Below are 22,638 nucleotides of genomic sequence, written 5' to 3' on the forward strand. Positions count from 1 at the left end.
TGGCAAAGGGATATTTGGAAGCCCATAGAGGGCTATGGTGAAAAAGGAAATATCTTCCGTTCAAAAATGGAAAGAAGCTTTCTGAGAAACTGCTCTGTGTTCTGTTAATTCATCTCACAGAGTTACATCTTTCCCTTCAACAAGCCTTTCGCTTAGGCTGTTCTTGAGGAATTGGCAAAGTGATATTTGGAAGCCCATAGAGGGATATGGTGAAAAAGGAAATATCTTCCGTTCAAAACTGGAAAGAAGCTTTCTGAGAAACTGCTCTGTGTTCTGTTAATTCATCTCACAGAGTTACATCTTTCCCTTCAAGAAGCCTTTCGCTAAGCCTGTTCTTGTGGAATTGGCAAAGGGATATTTGGAGGCCCTTAGAGGGCTATGGTGAAAAAGGAAATACCGTCCGTTCAAAACTGGAAAAAGCTTTCTGAGAAACTGCTCTGTGTTCTCTTAATTCATCTCACAGAGTTACATCTTTCCCTTCAAGAAGCCTTTCGCTAAGAATGTTCTTGTGGAATTGGCAAAGGGATATTTGGAACCCCATAGAGGCCTATGGTGAAAAAGGAAATATCTTCCGTTCAAAACTGGAAAGAATCTTTCTGAGAAACTGCTCTGTGTTCTGTTAATTCATCTCACCGAGTTTCATCTTTCCCTTCAAGAAGCCTTTCGCTAACGCTGTTCTTGTGGAATTGGCAAAGGGATATTTGGAAGCCCATAGAGGGCTACGGTGAAAAAGGAAATATCTTCCGTTCAAAACTGGAAAGAAGCTTTCTGAGAAACTGCTCTGTGTTCTGTTAATTCATCTCACAGAGTTACATCTTTCCCTTCAAGTAGCCTTTCGCTAAGGCTGTTCTTGTGGAATTGGCAAAGGGATATTTGGAAGCCCATAGAGGGCTACGGTGAAAAAAGGAAATATCCTCCGTTCAAAACTGGAAAGAATCTTTCTGAGAATCTGCTCTGTGTTCTGTTAATTCATCTCACAGAGTTACATCTTCCCCTTCAAGAAGCCTTTCGCTAAGGCTGTTCTTGTGGAATTGGCAAAGGGATATTTGGAAGCCCATAGAGGGCTATGGTGAAAAAGGAAATATCTTCCGTTCAAAACTGGAAAGAAGCTTTCTGAGAAACTGCTGTGTGTTCTCTTAATTCATCTCACAGAGTTACATCTTTCCCTTCAAAAAGCCTTTCGCTAAGACTATTCTTGTGGAATTGGCAAAGGGATATTTGGAAGCCCATAGAGCGCTATGGTGAAAAAGGAAATATCTTCCGTTCAAAACTGGAAAGAAGCTTTCTGAGAAACTGCTCTGTGTTCTGTTAATTCATCTCACAGAGTTACATCTTTCCCTTCCAGAATCCTTTCGCTAAGGCGGTTCTTGTGTAATTGGCAAAGGGATATTTGGAAGCCCATAGATGGCTATGGTGAAAAAGGAAATATCTTCCTTTCAAAACTGGAAAGAAGCTTTCTGAGAAACTACTCTGTGTTCTCTTAATTCATCTCACAGAGTTACATCTTACCCTTCAAGAAGCCTTTCGCTAAGGCTGTTCTTGTTGAATTGTCAAAGGGATATTTGGAAGCCCATAGAGGGCTATGGTGAAAAAGGAAATATGTTCCGTTCAAAACTGGAAAGACGCTTTCTGAGAAACTGCTCTGTGTTCTGTTAATTCATCTCACAGAGTTACATCTTTCCCTTCAAGAAGCCTTTCGCTAAGGCTGTTCTTGTGGAATTGGCAAAGGGATATTTGGAAGCCCATAGAGGGCTATGGTGAAAAAGGAAATATCCTCCGTTCAAAACTGGTAAGAAGCTTTCTGAGAAACTGCTCTGTGTTCTCTTAATTCATCTCACAGAGTTACATCTTTCCCTTCAAGAAGCCTTTCGCTAAGGCTGTTCTTGTGGAATTGGCAAAGGGATATTTGCAAGCCAATAGAGGGCTATGCTGAAAAAGGAAATATCTTCCGTTCAAAAGTGGAAAGAAGCTTTCTGAGAAACTGCTCTGTGTTCTGTTAATTCATCTCACACAGTTACATCTTTCCCTTGAAAAAGCCTTTCGCTAAGGCTATTCTTGTGGAATTGGCAAAGGGATATTTGGAAGCCCATAGAGGGCTATGGTGAAAAAGGAAATATCTTCCGTTCAAAACTGGAAAGAAGCTTTCTGAGAAACTACTCTGTGTTCTGTTAATTCATCTCACAGAGTTACATCTTTCCCTTCAAGAAGCCTTTCCTAAGGCGGTTCCTGTGGAATTGGCAAAGGGATATTTGGAAGCCCATAGAGGGCTATGTTGAAAAAGGAAATATCTCCCGTTCAAAACTGGAAAGAAGGTTTCTGAGAAACTGCGCTGTGTTCTGTTAATTCATCTCACAGAGTTACATCTTTCCCTTCAAGAAGCCTTTCGCTAAGGCTGTTCTTGTGGAATTGGCAAAGGGATATTTGGAAGCCCACAGAGGGCTATGGTGAAAAAGGAAATATCTTCCGTTCAAAACTGGAAAGAAGCTTTCTGAGAAACTGCTCTGTGTTCTCTTAATTCATCTCACAGAGTTACATCTTTCCCTTCAAGAAGCCTTTCGCTAAGGCTGTTCTTCTGGGATTGGCAAAGGGATATTTGGAAGCCCATAGAGGGCTATGGTGAAAAAGGAAATATCTTCAGTTCAAAAGTGGAAAGAAGCTTTCGGAGAAACTGCTCTGTGTTCTGTTAATTCATCTCACAGAGTTACATCTTTCCCTTCAAGAAGCCTTTCGCTAAGGCTGTTCTTGTGGAATTGGCAAAGGGATATTTGGAAGCCCATAGAGGGCTATGGTGAAAAAGGAAATATCTTCCGTTCAAAACTGGAAAGAAGCTTTCTGAGAAACTGCTCTGTGTTCTGTTAATTCATCTCACAGAGTTACATCTTTCCCTTCAAAAAGCCTTTCGCTAAGACTATTCTTGTGGAATTGGCAAAGGGATATTTGGAAGCCCATAGAGCGCTATGGTGAAAAAGGAAATATCTTCCGTTCAAAACTGGAAAGAAGCTTTCTGAGAAACTGCTCTGTGTTCTGTTAATTCATCTCACAGAGTTACATCTTTCCCTTCCAGAATCCTTTCGCTAAGGCGGTTCTTGTGTAATTGGCAAAGGGATATTTGGAAGCCCATAGATGGCTATGGTGAAAAAGGAAATATCTTCCTTTCAAAACTGGAAAGAAGCTTTCTGAGAAACTACTCTGTGTTCTCTTAATTCATCTCACAGAGTTACATCTTACCCTTCAAGAAGCCTTTCGCTAAGGCTGTTCTTGTTGAATTGTCAAAGGGATATTTGGAAGCCCATAGAGGGCTATGGTGAAAAAGGAAATATGTTCCGTTCAAAACTGGAAAGACGCTTTCTGAGAAACTGCTCTTTGTTTTCTTAATTCATCTCACAGAGTTACATCTTTCCCTTCAAGAAGCCTTTCGCTAAGCCTGTTCTTGTGGAATTGGCAAAGGGATATTTGGAAGCCCTTAGAGGGCTATGGTGAAAAAGGAAATATCGTCCGTTCAAAACTGGAAAGAAGCTTTCTGAGAAACTGCTCTGTGTTCTCTTAATTCATTTCACAGAGTTACATCTTTCCCTTCAAGAAGCCTTTCGCTAAGGCTGTTCTTGTGGAATTGGCAAAGGGATATTTGGAAGCCCATAGAGGGCTACGGTGAAAAAGGAAATATCTTCCGTTCAAAACTGGAAAGAAGCTTTCTGAGAAACTGCTCTGTGTTCTGTTAATTCATCTCACAGAGTTACATCTTTCCCTTCAAGTAGCCTTTCGCTAAGTCTGTTCTTGTGGAATTGGCAAAGGGATATTTTGAAGCCCATAGAGGGCTACGGTGAAAAAGGAAATATAATCCGTTCAAAACTGGAAAGAATCTTTCTGAGAAACTGCTCTGTGTTCTCTTAATTCATCTCACAGAGTTACATCTTTCCCTTCAAGAAGCCTTTCGCTAAGGCTGTTCCGGTGGAATTGGCAAAGGGATATTTGGAAGCCCATAGAGGGCTATGGTGAAAAAGGATATATCTTCCGTTCAGAACTTGAAGGAAGCTTTCTGAGAAACTGCTCTCTGTTCTGTTAATTCATCTCACAGAGTTACATCTTTCCCTTCAAGAAGCCTTTCGCTAAGGCTGTTCTTGTGGAATTGTCAAAGGGATATTTGGAAGCCCATAGAGGGCTATGGTGAAAAAGGAAATATCTTCCGTTCAAAACTGGAAAGAAGCTTTCTGAGAAACTGCTCTGTGTTCTGTTAATTCATCTCACCGAGTTACATCTTTCCCTTCAAGAAGCCTTTCGCTAAGGCTGTTATTGTGGAATTGGCAAAGGGATATTTGGAAGCCCATAGAGGGCTATTTTGAAAAAGGAAATATCTTCCGTTCAAAACTGGAAAGAAGCTTTCTGAGAAACTGCTCTGTGTTCTGTTAATTCATCTCACAGAGTTACATCTTTCACTTCAAGAAGCCTTTCGCTAAGGCTGTTCTTGTGGAATTGGCAAAGGGATATTTGGAAGCCCATAGAGGGCTATGGTGAAAAACGAAATATCTTCCGTTCAAAACTGGAAAGAAGCTTTCTGAGAAACTGCTCTGTGTTCTCTTAATTCATCTCACAGAGTTACATCTTTTCCTTCAAGAAGCCTTTCGCTAAGGCTGTTCTTGTGGAAATGGCAAAGGGATATTTGGAAACACATAGAGGGCTATGGTGAAAAAGGAAATATCTTACGTTCAAAACTGGAAAGAAGCTTTCTGAGAAACTGCTCTGTGTTTTCTTAATTCATCTCACAGAGTTACATCTTTCCCTTCAAGTAGCCTTTCGCTAAGGCTGTTCCTGTGGAATTGGCAAAGGGATATTTGGAAGCCCATACAGGGCTATGGTGAAAAAGGAAATATCTTCCGTTCAAAATTGGAAAGAAGCTTTCTGAGAAACTGCTCTGTGTTCTGTTAATTCATCTCACAGAGTTACATCTTTCCCTTCAACAAGCCTTTCGCTAAGGCTGTTCTTGAGGAATTGGAAAAGTGATATTTGGAAGCCCATAGAGGGATATGGTGAAAAAGGAAATATCTTCCGTTCAAAACTGGAACGAAGCTTTCTGAGAAACTGCTCTGTGTTCTGTTAATTCATCTCACAGAGTTACATCTTTCCCTTCAAGAAGCCTTTCGCTAAGGCTGTTCATGTGGAATTGGCAAAGGGATATTTGCAAGCCCTTAGAGGGCTATGGTGAAAAAGGAAATATCGTCCGTTCAAAACTGGAAAGAAGCTTTCTGAGAAACTGCTCTGTGTTCTCTTAATTCATCTCACAGAGTTACATCTTTCCCTTCAAGAAGCCTTTCGCTAAGGCTGTTCTGGTTGAATTGGCAAAGGGATATTTGGAACCCCATAGAGGCCTATGGTGAAAAAGGAAATATCTTCCGTTCAAAACTGGAAAGAAGCTTTCTGAGAAACTGCTCTGTGTTCTGTTAATTCATCTCACCGAGTTACATCTTTCCCTTCAAGAAGCCTTTCGCTAAGGCTGTTCTTGTGGAATTGGCAAAGGGATATTTGGAAGCCCATAGAGGGCTACGGTGAAAAAGGAAATATCTTCCGTTCAAAACTGGAAAGAAGCTTTCTGAGAAACTGCTCTGTGTTCTGTTAATTCATCTCACAGAGTTACATCTTTCCCTTCAAGTAGCCTTTCGCTAAGTCTGTTCTTGTGGAATTGGCAAAGGGATATTTGGAAGCCCATAGAGGGCTACGGTGAAAAAAGGAAATATCCTCCGTTCAAAACTGGAAAGAATCTTTCTGAGAATCTGCTCTGTGTTCTGTTAATTCATCTCACAGAGTTACATCTTTCCCTTCAAGAAGCCTTTCGCTAAGGCTGTTCTTGTGGAATTGGCAAAGGGATATTTGCAAGCCAATAGAGGGCTATGCTGAAAAAGGAAATATCTTCCGTTCAAAAGTGGAAAGAAGCTTTCTGAGAAACTGCTCTGTGTTCTGTTAATTCATGTCACACAGTTACATCTTTCCCTTGAAAAAGCCTTTCGCTAAGGCTGTTCTTGTGGAATTGGCAAAGGGATATTTGCAAGCCAATAGAGGGCTATGCTGAAAAAGGAAATATCTTCCGTTCAAAAGTGGAAAGAAGCTTTCTGAGAAACTGCTCTGTGTTCTGTTAATTCATGTCACACAGTTACATCTTTCCCTTGAAAAAGCCTTTCGCTAAGGCTATTCTTGTGGAATTGGCAAAGGGATATTTGGAAGCCCATAGAGGGCTATGGTGAAAAAGGAAATATCTTCCGTTCAAAACTGGAAAGAAGCTTTCTGAGAAACTACTCTGTGTTCTGTTAATTCATCTCACAGAGTTACATCTTTCCCTTCAAGAAGCCTTTCCTAAGGCGGTTCCTGTGGAATTGGCAAAGGGATATTTGGAAGCCCATAGAGGGCTATGTTGAAAAAGGAAATATCTCCCGTTCAAAACTGGAAAGAAGGTTTCTGAGAAACTGCGCTGTGTTCTGTTAATTCATCTCACAGAGTTACATCTTTCCCTTCAAGAATCCTTTCGCTAAGGCTGTTCTTGTGGAATTGGCAAAGGGATATTTGGAAGCCCACAGAGGGCTATGGTGAAAAAGGAAATATCTTCCGTTCAAAACTGGAAAGAAGCTTTCTGAGAAACTGCTCTGTGTTCTCTTAATTCATCTCACAGAGTTACATCTTTCCCTTCAAGAAGCCTTTCGCTAAGGATGTTCTTCTGGGATTGGCAAAGGGATATTTGGAAGCCCATAGAGGGCTATGGTGAAAAAGGAAATATCTTCAGTTCAAAAGTGGAAAGAAGCTTTCGGAGAAACTGCTCTGTGTTCTGTTAATTCATCTCACAGAGTTACATCTTTCCCTTCAAGAAGCCTTTCGCTAAGGCTGTTCTTGTGGAATTGGCAAAGGGATATTTGGAAGCCCATAGAGGGCTATGGTGAAAAAGGAAATATCTTCCGTTCAAAACTGGAAAGAAGCTTTCTGAGAAACTGCTCTGTGTTCTGTTAATTCATCTCACAGAGTTACATCTTTCCCTTCAAAAAGCCTTTCGCTAAGACTATTCTTGTGGAATTGGCAAAGGGATATTTGGAAGCCCATAGAGCGCTATGGTGAAAAAGGAAATATCTTCCGTTCAAAACTGGAAAGAAGCTTTCTTAGAAACTGCTCTGTGTTCTGATAATTCATCTCACAGAGTTACATCTTTCCCTTCCAGAATCCTTTCGCTAAGGCGGTTCTTGTGTAATTGGCAAAGGGATATTTGGAAGCCCATAGATGGCTATGGTGAAAAAGGAAATATCTTCCTTTCAAAACTGGAAAGAAGCTTTCTGAGAAACTACTCTGTGTTCTCTTAATTCATCTCACAGAGTTACATCTTACCCTTCAAGAAGCCTTTCGCTAAGGCCGTTCTTGTGGAATTGTCAAAGGGATATTTGGAAGCCCATAGAGGGCTATGGTGAAAAAGGAAATATCTTCCGTTCAAAACTGGAAAGACGCTTTCTGAGAAACTGCTCTTTGTTTTCTTAATTCATCTCACAGAGTTACATCTTTCCCTTCAAGAAGCCTTTCGCTAAGCCTGTTCTTGTGGAATTGGCAAAGGGATATTTGGAAGCCCTTAGAGGGCTATGGTGAAAAAGGAAATATCGTCCGTTCAAAACTGGAAAGAAGCTTTCTGAGAAACTGCTCTGTGTTCTCTTAATTCATCTCACAGAGTTACATCTTTCCCTTCAAGAAGCCTTTCGCTAAGGCTGTTCTTGTGGAATTGGCAAAGGGATATTTGGAACCCCATAGAGGCCTATGGTGAAAAAGGAAATATCTTCCGTTCAAAACTGGAAAGAAGCTTTCTGAGAAACTGCTCCGTGTTCTGCTAATTCATCTCACCGAGTTACATCTTTCCCTTCAAGAAGCCTTTCGCTAAGGCTGTTTTTGTGGAACTGGCAAAGGGATATTTGGAAGCCCATAGAGGGCTACGGTGAAAAAGGAAATATCTTCCGTTCAAAACTGGAAAGAAGCTTTCTGAGAAACTGCTCTGTGTTCTGTTAATTCATCTCACCGAGTTACTTCTTTCCCTTCAAGAAGCCTTTCGCTAAGGCTGTTCTTGTGGAATTGGCAAAGGGATATGTGGAAGCCCATAGAGGAATATGGTGAAAAAGGAAATATCTTCCGTTCAAAACTGGAAAGAAGCTTTCTGAGAAACTGCTCTGTGTTCTGTTAATTCATCTCACAGAGTTACATCCTTCCCTTCAAGAAGCCTTTCGCTAAGGCTTTTCTTGTGGAATAGGCAAAGGGATATTTGGAAGCCCATAGAGGGCTATGGTGAAAAAGGAAATATCTTCCGTTCAAAACTGGAAAGAAACTTTCTGAGAAACTGCTCTGTGTTCTCTTAATTCATCTCACAGAGTTACATCTTTCCCTTCAAAAAGCCTTTCGCTAACTATATTCTTGTGGAATTGGCAAAGCGATATTTGGAAGCCCATAGAGGGCTATGGTGAAAAAGGAAATATCTTCCGTTCAAAAGTGGAAAGAAGCTTTCTGAGAAACTGCTCTGTGTTCTGTTAATTCATCTCACAGAGTTACATCTTTCCCTTCAAGAAGCCTTTCGCTAAGGCTGTTCTTGTGGAATTGGCAAAGGGATATTTGGAAGCCCTTAGAGGGCTATGGTGAAAAAGGAAATATCTTCCGTTCAAAACTGGAAAGAAGCTTTCTGAGAAACTGCTCTGTGTTCTGTTAATTCATCTCACAGACTTATATCTTTCCCTTCAAAAAGCCTTTCGCTAAGACTATTCTTGTGGAATTGGCAAAGGGATATTTGGAAGCCCAAAGAGCGCTATGGTGAAAAAGGAAATATCTTCCGTTCAAAACTGGAAAGAAGCTTTCTGAGAAACTGCTCTGTGTTCTGTTAATTCATCTCACAGAGTTACATCTTTCCCTTCCAGAATCCTTTCGCTAAGGCGGGTCTTGTGTAATTGGCAAAGGGATATTTGGAAGCCCATAGATGGCTATGGTGAAAAAGGAAATATCTTCCGTTCAAAACTGGAAAGAAGCTTTCTGAGAAACTGCTCTGTGTTCTCTTAATTCATCTCACAGAGTTACATCTTAACCTTCAAGAAGCCTTTCGCTAAGGCTGTTCTTGTTGAATTGTCAAAGGGATATTTGGAAGCCCATAGAGGGCTAAGGTGAAAAAGGAAATACCTTCCGTTCAAAACTGGAAAGACGCTTTCTGAGAAACTGCTCTGTGTTGTGTTAATTCATCTCACAGAGTTACATCTTTCCCTTCAAGAAGCCTTTCGCTAAGCCTGTTCTTGTGGAATTGGCAAAGGGATATTTGGAAGCCCATAGAGGGCTATGGTGAAAAAGGAAATATCCTCCGTTCAAAACTGGTAAGAAGCTTTCTGAGAAACTGCTCTGTGTTCTCTTAATTCATCTCACAGAGTTACATCTTTCCCTTCAAGAAGCCTTTCGCTAAGGCTGTTCTTGTGGAATTGGCAAAGGGATATTTGCAAGCCAATAGAGGGCTATGGTGAAAAAGGAAATATCTTTCGTTCAAAAGTGGAAAGAAGCTTTCTGAGAAACTGCTCTGTGTTCTGTTAATTCATCTCACCGAGTTACTTCTTTCCCTTCAAGAAGCCTTTCGCTAAGGCTGTTCTTGTGGAATTGGCAAAGGGATATGTGGAAGCCCATAGAGGACTATGGTGAAAAAGGAGATATCTTCCGTTCAAAACTGGAAAGAAGCTTTCTGAGAAACTGCTCTGTGTTCTGTTAATTCATCTCACAGAGTTACATCCTTCCCTTCAAGAAGCCTTTCGCTAAGGCTTTTCTTGTGGAATAGGCAAAGGGATATTTGGAAGCCCATAGAGGGCTATGGTGAAAAAGGAAATATCTTCCGTTCAAAACTGGAAAGAAGCTTTCTGAGAAACTGCTCTGTGTTCTCTTAATTCATCTCACAGAGTTACATCTTTCCCTTCAAGAAGCCTTTCGCTAAGGCGGTTCTTGTGGAAAGGGCAAAGGGATATTTGGAAGCCCATCGAGGGCTATGGTGAAAAAGGAAATATCTTCCGTTCAGAACTTGAAGGAAGCTTTCTGAGAAACTGCTCTGTGTTCTGTTAATTCATCTCACAGAGTTACATCTTTCCCTTCAAGAAGCCTTTCGCTAAGGCTGTTCTTGTGGAATTGGCAAAGGGATATTTGGAAGCCCATAGAGGGCTATGGTGAAAAAGGAAATATCTTCCGTTCAAAACTGGAAAGAAGCTTTCTGAGAAACTGCTCTGTGTTCTGTTAATTCATCTCACAGAGTTACATCTTTCCCTTCAAAAAGCCTTTCGCTAAGACTATTCTTGTGGAATTGGCAAAGGGATATTTGGAAGCCCATAGAGCGCTATGGTGAAAAAGGAAATATCTTCCGTTCAAAACTGGAAAGAAGCTTTCTGAGAAACTGCTCTGTGTTCTGTTAATTCATCTCACAGAGTTACATCTTTCCCTTCCAGAATCCTTTCGCTAAGGCGGTTCTTGTGTAATTGGCAAAGGGATATTTGGAAGCCCATAGATGGCTATGGTGAAAAAGGAAATATCTTCCGTTCAAAACTGGAAAGAAGCTTTCTGAGAAACTGCTCTGTGTTCTCTTAATTCATCTCATAGAGTTACATCTTACCCTTCAAGAAGCCTTTCGCTAAGGCTGTTCTTGTTGAATTGTCAAAGGGATATTTGGAAGCCCATAGAGGGCTATGGTGAAAAAGGAAATATCTTCCGTTCAAAACTGGAAAGACGCTTTCTGAGAAACTGCTCTGTGTTCTGTTAATTCATCTCACAGAGTTACATCTTTCCCTTCAAGAAGCCTTTCCTAAGGCGGTTCCTGTGGAATTGGCAAAGGGATATTTGGAAGCCCATAGTGGGCTATGTTGAAAAAGGAAATATCTCCCGTTCAAAACTGGAAAGAAGGTTTCTGAGAAACTGCGCTGTGTTCTGTTAATTCATCTCACAGAGTTACATCTTTCCCTTCAAGAAGCCTTTCGCTATGGCTGTTCTTGTGGAATTGGCAAAGGGATATTTGGAAGCCCATAGAGGGCTATGGTGAAAAAGGAAATATTTTCCGTTCAAAAATGGAAAGAAGCTTTCTGAGAAACTGCTCTGTGTTCTGTTAATTCATCTCACAGAGTTACATCTTTCCCTTCAACAAGCCTTTCGCTAAGGCTGTTCTTGAGGAATTGGCAAACTGATATTTCGAAGCCCATAGAGGGATATGGTGAAAAAGGAAATATCTTCCGTTCAAAACTGGAAAGAAGCTTTCTGAGAAACTGCTCTGTGTTCTGTTAATTCATCTCACAGAGTTACATCTTTCCCTTCAAGAAGCCTTTCGCTAAGCCTGTTCTTGTGGAATTGGCAAAGGGATATTTGGAGGCCCTTAGAGGGCTATGGTGAAAACGGAAATATCGTCCGTTCAAAACTGGAAAAAGCTTTCTGAGAAACTGCTCTGTGTTCTCTTAATTCATCTCACAGAGTTACATCTTTCCCTTCAAGAAGCCTTTCGCTAAGGTTGTTCTTGTGGAATTGGCAAAGGGATATTTGGAACCCCATAGAGGCCTATGGTGAAAAAGGAAATATCTTCCGTTCTAAACTGGAAAGAAGCTTTCTGAGAAACTGCTCTGTGTTCTGTTAATTCACCTCACCGAGTTACATATTTCCCTTCAAGAATCCTTTCGCTAAGGCTGTTCTTGTGGAATTGACAAAGGGATATTTGGAAGCCCATAGAGGGCTACGGTGAAAAAGGAAATATCTTCCGTTAAAACTGGAAAGAAGCTTTCTGAGAAACTGCTCTGTGTTCTCTTATTTCATCTCACAGAGTTACATCTTTCCCTTCAAGAAGCCTTTCGCTAAGGCTGTTCTTGTGGAATTGGCAAAGGGATATTTGGAAGACCATAGAGGGCTATGGTGAAAAAGGAAATATCTTCCGTTCAAAACTGGAAAGAAGCTTTCTGAGAAACTGCTCTGTGTTCTGTTAATTCATCTCACAGAGTTACATCTTTCCCTTCAAAATGCTTTTCGCTAAGACTATTCTTGTGGAATTGGCAAAGGGATATTTGGAAGCCCATAGAGCGCTATGGTGAAAAAGGAAATATCTTCCGTTCAAAACTGGAAAGAAGCTTTCTGAGAAACTGCTCAGTGTTCTCTTAATTCATCTCACAGAGTTACATCTTTCCCTTCAAGAAGCCTTTCGCTAAGTCTGTTCTTGTGGAATTGGCAAAGGGATACTTGGAAGCCCATAGAGGGCTATGGTGAAAAAGGAAATATCTTCCGTTCAAAACTGGAAAGAAGCTTTCTGAGAAACTGCTCTGTGTTCTCTTAATTCATCTCACAGAGTTACATCTTTCCCTTCAAAAAGCCTTTCGCTAAGGCTATTCTTGTGGAATTGGCAAAGCGATATTTGGAAGCCCATAGAGGGCTATGGTGAAAAAGGAAATATCTTCCGTTCAAAACTGGAAAGAAGCTTTCTGAGAAACTGCTCTGTGTTCTGTTAATTCATCTCACAGAGTTACATCTTTCCCTTCAAGAAGCCTTTCGCTAAGGCGGTTCTTGTGGAATTGGCAAAGGTTTATTTGGATGCCCATAGAGGGCTATGGTGAAAAAGGTAATATCTTCCGTTCAGAACTGGAAGGAAGCTTTCTGAGAAACTGCTCTGTGTTCTGTTAATTCATCTCACAGAGTTACATCTTTCCCTTCAAGAAGCCTTTCGCTAAGGCTGTTCTTGAGGAATTGGCAAAGTGATATTTGGAAGCCCTTAGAGGGCTATGGTGAAAAAGGAAATATCTTCCGTTCAAAACTGGAAAGAAGCTTCCTGAGAAACTGCTCTGTGTTCTGTTAATTCATCTCACAGAGTTACATCTTTCCCTTCAAGAAGCCTTTCGCTAAGCCTGTTCTTGTGGAATTGGCAGAGGGATATTTGGAAGCCCTTAGAGGGCTATGTTGAAAAAGGAAATATCGTCCGTTCAAAACTGGAAAGAAGCTTTCTGAGAAACTGCTCTGTGTTCTGTTAATTCATCTCACAGAGTTACATCTTTCCCTTGAAGTAGCCTTTCGCTAAGTCTGTTCTTGTGGAATTGGCAAAGGGATATTTGGAAGCCCATAGAGGGCTACGGTGAAAAAAGGAAATATCCTCCGTTCAAAACTGGAAAGAATCTTTCTGAGAAACTGCTCTGTGTTCTGTTAATTCATCTCACAGAGTTACATCTTTCCCTTCAAGAAGCCTTTCGCTAAGGCTGTTCTTGTGGAATTGGCAAAGGGATATTTGGAAGCCCATAGAGGGCTATGGTGAAAAAGGAAATATCTTCCGTTCAAAACTGGAAAGAAGCTTTCTGAGAAACTGCTCTGTGTTCTGTTAATTCATCTCACAGAGTTACATCTTTCCCTTCCAGAATCCTTTCGCTAAGGCGGTTCTTGTGTAATTGGCAAAGGGATATTTGGAAGCCCATAGATGGCTATGGTGAAAAAGGAAATATCTTCCTTTCAAAACTGGAAAGAAGCTTTCTGAGAAACTACTCTGTGTTCTCTTAATTCATCTCACAGAGTTACATCTTACCCTTCAAGAAGCCTTTCGCTAAGGCTGTTCTTGTTGAATTTTCAAAGGGATATTTGGAAGCCCATAGAGGGCTATGGTGAAAAAGGAAATATGTTCCGTTCAAAACTGGAAAGACGCTTTCTGAGAAACTGCTCTGTGTTTTCTTAATTAATCTCACAGAGTTACATCTTTCCCTTCAAGAAGCCTTTCGCTAAGGCTGTTCCTGTGGAATTGGCAAAGGGATATTTGGAAGCCCATTGAGGGCTATGGTGAAAAAGGAAATATCTTCCGTTCAAAAATGGAAAGAAGCTTTCTGAGAAACTGCTCTGTGTTCTGTTAATTCATCTCACAGAGTTACATCTTTCCCTTCAACAAGCCTTTCGCTAAGGCTGTTCTTGTGGAATTGGCAAAGGGATATTTGGAAGCCCACAGAGGGCTATGGTGAAAAAGGAAATATCTTCCGTTCAAAACTGGAAAGAAGCTTTCTGAGAAACTGCTCTGTGTTCTCTTAATTCATCTCACAGAGTTAGATCTTTCCCTTCAAGAAGCCTTTCGCTAAGGCTGTTCTTCTGGGATTGGCAAAGGGATATTTGGAAGCCCATAGAGGGCTATGGTGAAAAAGGAAATATCTTCAGTTCAAAACTGGAAAGAAGCTTTCGGAGAAACTGCTCGGTGTTCTGTTAATTCATCTCACAGAGTTACATCTTTCCCTTCAAGAAGCCTTTCGCTAAGGCTGTTCTTGTGGAATTGGCAAAGGGATATTTGGAAGCCCTTAGAGGCCTATGGTGAAAAAGGAAATATCTTCCTTTCAAAACTGGAAAGAAGCTTTCTGAGAAAGTGCTCTGTGTTCTGTTCATTCATCTCACAGAGTTACAAATTTCCCTTCAAGAAGCCTTTCGCTAAGGCTGTTCTTGTGGAATTGTCAAAGGGATATTTGGAAGCCCATAGAGGGCTACGGTAAAAAAGGAAATATCTTCCGTTCAAAACTGGAAAGAAGCTTTCTGAGAAACTGCTCTGTGTTCTGTTAATTCATCTCACCGAGTTACATCTTTCCCTTCAAAAAGCCTTTCGCTAAGGCTGTTCTTGTGGAATTGGCAAAGGGATATTTGGAAGCCCATAGAGGGCTATTTTGAAAAAGGAAATATCTTCCGTTCAAAACTGGAAAGAAGCTTTCTGAGAAACTGCGCTGTGTTCTGTTAATTCATCTCACAGAGTTACATCTTTCACTTCAGGAAGCCTTTCGCTAAGGCTGTTCTTGTGGAATTGGCAAAGGGATATTTGGAAGCCCATAGAGGGCTATGGTGAAAAAGGAAATATCTTCCGTTCAAAACTGGAAAGAAGCTTTCTGAGAAACTGCTCTGTGTTCTCTTAATTCATCTCACAGAGTTACATCTTTTCCTTCAAGAAGCCTTTCGCTAAGGCTGTTCTTCTGGGATTGGCAAAGGGATATTTGGAAGCCCATAGAGGGCCATGGTGAAAAAGGAAATATCTTCAGTTCAAAACTGGAAAGAAGCTTTCGGAGAAACTGCTCGGTGTTCTGTTAATTCATCTCACAGAGTTACATCTTTCCCTTCAAGAAGCCTTTCGCTAAGGCTGTTCTTGTGGAATTGGCAAAGGGATATTTGGAAGCCCTTAGAGGCCTATGGTGAAAAAGGAAATATCTTCCGTTCAAAACTGGAAAGAAGCTTTCTGAGAAAGTGCTCTGTGTTCTGTTCATTCATCTCACAGAGTTACATCTTTCCCTTCAAGAAGCCTTTCGCTAAGGCTGTTCTTGTGGAATTGTCAAAGGGATATTTGGAAGCACATAGAGGGCTACGGTGAAAAAGGAAATATCTTCCGTTCAAAACTGGAAAGAAGCTTTCTGAGAAACTGCTCTGTGTTCTGTTAATTCATCTCACCGAGTTACATCTTTCCCTTCAAAAAGCCTTTCGCTAAGGCTGTTCTTGTGGAATTGGCAAAGGGATATTTGGAAGCCCATAGAGGGCTATTTTGAAAAAGGAAATATCTTCCGTTCAAAACTGGAAAGAAGCTTTCTGAGAAACTGCTCTGTGTTCTGTTAATTCATCTCACAGAGTTACATCTTTCACTTCAAGAAGCCTTTCGCTAAGGCTGTTCTTGTGGAATTGGCAAAGGGATATTTGGAAGCCTATAGAGGGCTATGGTGAAAAAGGCAATATCTTCCGTTCAAAACTGGAAAGAAGGTCGCTAAGGCTGTTCTTCTGGGATTGGCAAAGGGATATTTGGAAGCCCATAGAGGGCTATGGTGAAAAAGGAAATATCTTCAGTTCAAAACTGGAAAGAAGCTTTCGGAGAAACTGCTCGGTGTTCTGTTAATTCATCTCACAGAGTTACATCTTTCCCTTCAAGAAGCCTTTCGCTAAGGCTGTTCTTGTGGAATTGGCAAAGGGATATTTGGAAGCCCTTAGAGGCCTATGGTGAAAAAGGAAATATCTTCCTTTCAAAACTGGAAAGAAGCTTTCTGAGAAAGTGCTCTGTGTTCTGTTCATTCATCTCACAGAGTTACATCTTTCCCTTCAAGAAGCCTTTCGCTAAGGCTGTTCTTGTGGAATTGTCAAAGGGATATTTGGAAGCCCATAGAGGGCTACGGTGTAAAAGGAAATATCTTCCGTTCAAAACTGGAAATAAACTTTCTGAGAAACTGCTCTGTGTTCTCTTAATTCATCTCACAGAGTTACATCTTTCCCTTCAAGAAGCCTTTCGCTAAGGCTGTTCTTGTGGAATTGGCAAAGGGATATTTGGAAGCCCATAGAGGGCTATGGTGAAAAAGGAAATATCTTCCGTTCAAAACTGGAAAGAAGCTTTCTGAGAAACTGCTCTGTGTTCTGTTAATTCATCTCACAGAGTTACATCTTTCCCTTCAAAATGCCTTTCGCTAAGACTATTCTTGTGGAATTGGCAAAGGGATATTTGGAAACCCATAGAGCGCTATGGTGAAAAAGGAAATATCTTCCGTTCAAAACTGGAAAGAAGCTTTCTGAGAAACTGCTCAGTGTTCTCTTAATTCATCTCACAGAGTTACATCTTTCCCTTCAAGAAGCCTTTCGCTAAGTCTGTTCTTGTGGAATTGGCAAAGGGATACTTGGAAGCCCATAGAGGGCTATGGTGAAAAAGGAAATATCTTCCGTTCAAAACTGGAAAGAAGCTTTCTGAGAAACTGCTCTGTGTTCTCTTAATTCATCTCACAGAGTTACATCTTTCCCTTCAAAAAGCCTTTCGCTAAGGCTATTCTTGTGGAATTGGCAAAGCGATATTTGGAAGCCCATAGAGGGCTATGGTGAAAAAGGAAATATCTTCCGTTCAAAACTGGAAAGAAGCTTTCTGAGAAACTGCTCTGTGTTCTGTTAATTCATCTCACAGAGTTACATCTTTCCCTTCAAGAAGCCTTTCGCTAAGGCGGTTCTTGTGGAATTGGCAAAGGGATATTTGGATGCCCATAGAGGGCTATGGTGAAAAAGGAAATATCTTCCGTTCAGAACTGGAAGGAAGCTTTCTGAGAAACTGCTCTGTGTTCTGTTAATTCATCTCACAGAGTTACATCTTTCCCTTCATGAAGCCTTTCGCTAAGGCTGTTCTTGTGGAATTGGCAAAGGGATATTTGGAAACCCATAGAGGGCTATGGTGAAAAAGGAAATATCTTCCGTTCAAAACTTGAAAGAAGCTTTCTGAGAAACTGCTCTGTGTTCTCTTAATTCATCTCACAGAGTTACATCTTTCCCTTCAAGAAGCCTTTCGCTAAGGCTGTTCTTGTGGAGTTGGCAAAGGGATATTTGGAAGCCCATAGAGGGCTATGGTGAAAAAGGAAATATCTTCCGTTCAAAAGTGGAAAGAAACTTTCTGAGAAATTGCTCTGTGTTCTGTTAATTCATCTCACAGAGTTACATCTTTCCCTTCAAGAAGCCTTTCGCTAAGGCTGTTCTTGAGGAATTGGCAAAGTGATATTTGGAAGCCCATAGAGGGCTATGGTGAAAAAGGAAATATCTTCCGTTCAAAACTGGAAAGAAGCTTTCTGAGAAACTGCTCTGTGTTCTGTTAATTCATCTCACAGAGTTACATCTTTCCCTTCAAGAAGCCTTTCGCTAAGCCTGTTCTTGTGGAATTGGCAGAGGGATATTTGGAAGCCCTTAGAGGGCTATGGTGAAAAAGGAAATATCGTCCGTTCAAAACTGGAAAGAAGCTTTCTGAGAAACTGCTCTGTGTTCTGTTAATTCATCTCACAGAGTTACATCTTTCCCTTCAAGTAGCCTTTCGCTAAGTCTGTTCTTGTGGAATTGGCAAATTGATATTTGGAAGCCCATAGAGGGCTACGGTGAAAAAAGGAAATATCCTCCGTTCAAAACTGGAAAGAATCTTTCTGAGAAACTGCTCTGTGTTCTGTTAATTCATCTCACAGAGTTACATCTTTCCCTTCAAGAAGCCTTTCGCTAAGGCTGTTCTTGTGGAATTGGCAAAGGGATATTTGGAATCCCATAGAGGGCTATGGTGAAAAAGGAAATATCTTCCGTTCAAAACTGGAAAGAAGCTTTCTGAGAAACTGCTCTGTGTTCTGTTAATTCATCTCACAGAGTTACATCTTTCCCTTCAAAAAGCCTTTCGCTAAGACTATTCTTCTGGAATTGGCAAAGGGATATTTGGAAGCCCATAGAGCGCTATGGTGAAAAAGGAAATATCTTCCGTTCAAAACTGGAAAGAAGCTTTCTGAGAAACTGCTCTGTGTTCTGTTAATTCATCTCACAGAGTTACATCTTTCCCTTCCAGAATCCTTTCGCTAAGGCGGTTCTTGTGTAATTGGCAAAGGGATATTTGGAAGCCCATAGATGGCTATGGTGAAAAAGGAAATATCTTCCTTTCAAAACTGGAAAGAAGCTTTCTGAGAAACTACTCTGTGTTCTCTTAATTCATCTCACAGAGTTACATCTTACCCTTCAAGAAGCCTTTCGCTAAGGCTGTTCTTGTTGAATTTTCAAAGGGATATTTGGAAGCCCATAGAGGGCTATTTTGAAAAAGGAAATATGTTCCGTTCAAAACTGGAAAGACGCTTTCTGAGAAACTGCTCTGTGTTTTCTTAATTCATCTCACAGAGTTACATCTTTCCCTTCAAGAAGCCTTTCGCTAAGGCTGCTCCTGTGGAATTGGCAAAGGGATATTTGGAAGCCCATAGAGGGCTATGGTGAAAAAGGAAATATCTTCCGTTCAAAAATGGAAAGAAGCTTTCTGAGAAACTGCTCTGTGTTCTGTTAATTCAACTCACAGAGTTACATCTTTCCCTTCAACAAGCCTTTCGCTAAGGCTGTTCTTGTGGAATTGGCAAAGGGATATTTGGAAGCCCACAGAGGGCTATGGTGAAAAAGGAAATATCTTCCGTTCAAAACTGGAAAGAAGCTTTCTGAGAAACTGCTCTGTGTTCTCTTAATTCATCTCACAGAGTTACATCTTGCCCTTCAAGAAGCCTTTCGCTAAGGCTGTTCTTCTGGGATTGGCAAAGGGATATTTGGAAGCCCATAGAGGGCTATGGTGAAAAAGGAAATATCTTCAGTTCAAAACTGGAAAGAAGCTTTCGGAGAAACTGCTCGGTGTTCTGTTAATTCATCTCACAGAGTTACATCTTTCCCTTCAAGAAGCCTTTCGCTAAGGCTGTTCTTGTGGAATTGGCAAAGGGATATTTGGAAGCCCTTAGAGGCCTATGGTGAAAAAGGAAATATCTTCCTTTCAAAACTGGAAAGAAGCTTTCTGAGAAAGTGCTCTGTGTTCTGTTCATTCATCTCACAGAGTTACATCTTTCCCTTCAAGAAGCCTTTCGCTAAGGCTGTTCTTGTGGAATTGTCAAAGGGATATTTGGAAGCACGTAGAGGGCTACGGTGAAAAAGGAAATATCTTCCGTTCAAAACTGGAAAGAAGCTTTCTGAGAAACTGCTCTGTGTTCTGTTAATTCATCTCACCGAGTTACATCTTTCCCTTCAAAAAGCCTTTCGCTAAGGCTGTTCTTGTGGAATTGGCAAAGGGATATTTGGAAGCCCATAGAGGGCTATTTTGAAAAAGGAAATATCTTCCGTTCAAAACTGGAAAGAAGCTTTCTGAGAAACTGCTCTGTGTTCTGTTAATTCATCTCACAGAGTTACATCTTTCACTTCAAGAAGCCTTTCGCAAAGGCTGTTCTTGTGGAATTGGCAAAGGGATATTTGGAAGCCTATAGAGGGCTATGGTGAAAAAGGAAATATCTTCCGTTCAAAACTGGAAAGAAGGTCGCTAAGGCTGTTCTTCTGGGATTGGCAAAGGGATATTTGGAAGCCCATAGAGGGCTATGGTGAAAAAGGAAATATATTCAGTTCAAAACTGGAAAGAAGCTTTCGGAGAAACTGCTCGGTGTTCTGTTAATTCATCTCACAGAGTTACATCTTTCCCTTCAAGAAGCCTTTCGCTAAGGCTGTTCTTGTTTAATTGGCAAAGGGATATTTGGAAGCCCTTAGAGGCCTATGGTGAAAAAGGAAATATCTTCCTTTCAAAACTGGAAAGAAGCTTTCTGAGAAAGTGCTCTGTGTTCTGTTCATTCATCTCACAGAGTTACATCTTTCCCTTCAAGAAGCCTTTCGCTAAGGCTGTTCTTGTGGAATTGTCAAAGGGATATTTGGAAGCCCATAGAGGGCTACGGTGTAAAAGGAAATATCTTCCGTTCAAAACTGGAAAGAAGCTTTCTGAGAAACTGCTCTGTGTTCTGTTAATTCATCTCACAGAGTTACATCTTTCCCTTCAAGTAGCCTTTCGCTAAGTCTGTTCTTGTGGAATTGGCAAAGGGATATCTTGAAGCCCATAGAGGGCTATGGTGAAAAAGGAAATATCTTCCGTTCAAAACTGGAAAGAAGCTTTCTGAGAAACTGCTCTGTGTTCTCTTAATTCATCTCACAGAGTTACATCTTTCCCTTCAAGAAGCCTTTCGCTAAGGCTGTTCCTGTGGAATTGGCAAAGGGATATTTGGAAGCCCATAGAGGGCTATGGTGAAAAAGGAAATATCTTCCGTTCAAAACTGGAAAGAAGCTTTCTGAGAAACTGCTCTGTGTTCTCTTAATTCATCTCACAGAGTTACATCTTTACCTTCAAGAAGCCTTTCGCTAAGGCTGTTCTTGTGGAAATTGCAAAGGGATATTTGGAAACACATAGAGGGCTATGGTGAAAAAGGAAATATCTTCCGTTCAAACTGGAATGAAGCTTTCTGAGAAACTGCTCTGTGTTTTCTTAATTCATCTCACAGAGTTACATCTTTCCCTTCAAGAAGCCTTTCGCTAAGGCTGTTCCTGTGGAATTGGCAAAGGGATATTTGGAAGCCCATAGAGGGCTATGGTGAAAAAGGAAATATCTTCCGTTCAAAAATGGAAAGAAGCTTTCTGAGAAACTGCTCTGTGTTCTGTTAATTCATCTCACAGAGTTACATCTTTCCCTTCAACAAGCCTTTCGCTAAGGCTGTTCTTGAGGAATTGGCAAAGTGATATTTGGAAGCGCATAGAGGGATATGGTGAAAAAGGAAATATCTTCCGTTCAAAACTGGAAAGAAGCTTTCTGAGAAACTGCTCTGTGTTCTGTTAATTCATCTCACAGAGTTACATCTTTCCCTTCAAGAAGCCTTTCGCTAAGCCTGTTCTTGTGGAATTGGCAAAGGGATATTTGGAAGCCCTTAGAGGGCTATGGTGAAAAAGGAAATATCGTCCGTTCAAAACTGGAAAGAAGCTTTCTGAGAAACTGCTCTGTGTTCTCTTAATTCATCTCACAGAGTTACATCTTTCCCTTCAAGAAGCCTTTCGCTAAGGCTGTTCTTGTGGAATTGGCAAAGGGATATTTGGAACCCCATAGAGGCCTATGGTGAAAAAGGAAATATCTTCCGTTCAAAACTGGAAAGAAGCTTTCTGAGAAACTGCTCTGTGTTCTGTTAATTCATCTCACCGAATTACATCTTTCCCTTCAAGAAGCCTTTCGCTACGGCTGTTCTTGTGGAATTGGCAAAGGGATATTTGGAAGCCCATAGAGGGCTACGGTGAAAAAGGAAATATCTTCCGTTCAAAACTGGAAAGAAGCTTTCTGAGAAACTGCTCTGTGTTCTGTTAATTCATCTCACAGAGTTACATCTTTCCCTTCAAGTAGCCTTTCGCTAAGTCTGTTCTTGTGGAATTGGCAAAGGGATATCTTGAAGCCCATAGAGGGCTATGGTGAAAAAGGAAATATCTTCCGTTCAAAACTGGAAAGAAGCTTTCTGAGAAACTGCTCTGTGTTCTCTTAATTCATCTCACAGAGTTACATCTTTCCCTTCAAGAAGCCTTTCGCTAAGGCTGTTCCTGTGGAATTGGCAAAGGGATATTTGGAAGCCCATAGAGGGCTATGGTGAAAAAGGAAATATCTTCCGTTCAAAAATGGAAAGAAGCTTTCTGAGAAACTGCTCTGTGTTCTGTTCATTCATCTCACAGAGTTACATCTTTCCCTTCAACAAGCCTTTCGCTAAGGCTGTTCTTCTGGGATTGGCAAAGGGATATTTGGAAGCCCATAGAGGGCTATGGTGAAAAAGGAAATATCTTCAGTTCAAAAGTGGAAAGAAGCTTTCTGAGAAACTGCTCTGTGTTCTGTTAATTCATCTCACACAGTTACATCTTTCCCTTGAAAAAGCCTTTCGCTAAGGCTATTCTTGTGGAATTGGCAAAGGGATATTTGGAAGCCCATAGAGGGCTATGGTGAAAAAGGAAATATCTTCCGTTCAAAACTGGAAAGAAGCTTTCTGAGAAACTACTCTGTGTTCTGTTAATTCATCTCACAGAGTTACATCTTTCCCTTCAAGAAGCCTTTCATAAGGCGGTTCCTGTGGAATTGGCAAAGGGATATTTGGAAGCCCATAGAGGGCTATGTTGAAAAAGGAAATATCTCCCGTTCAAAACTGGAAAGAAGGTTTCTGAGAAACTGCGCTGTGTTCTGTTAATTCATCTCACAGAGTTACATCTTTCCCTTCAAGAAGCCTTTCGCTAAGGCTGTTCTTGTGGAATTGGCAAAGGGATATTTGGAAGCCCATAGAGGGCTATGGTGAAAAAGGAAATATGTTCCGTTCAAAACTGGAAAGACGC

This window comes from Chlorocebus sabaeus, chromosome 5, assembly GCF_047675955.1.
Source record: "Chlorocebus sabaeus isolate Y175 chromosome 5, mChlSab1.0.hap1, whole genome shotgun sequence".
Taxonomy (NCBI): domain Eukaryota; kingdom Metazoa; phylum Chordata; class Mammalia; order Primates; family Cercopithecidae; genus Chlorocebus; species Chlorocebus sabaeus.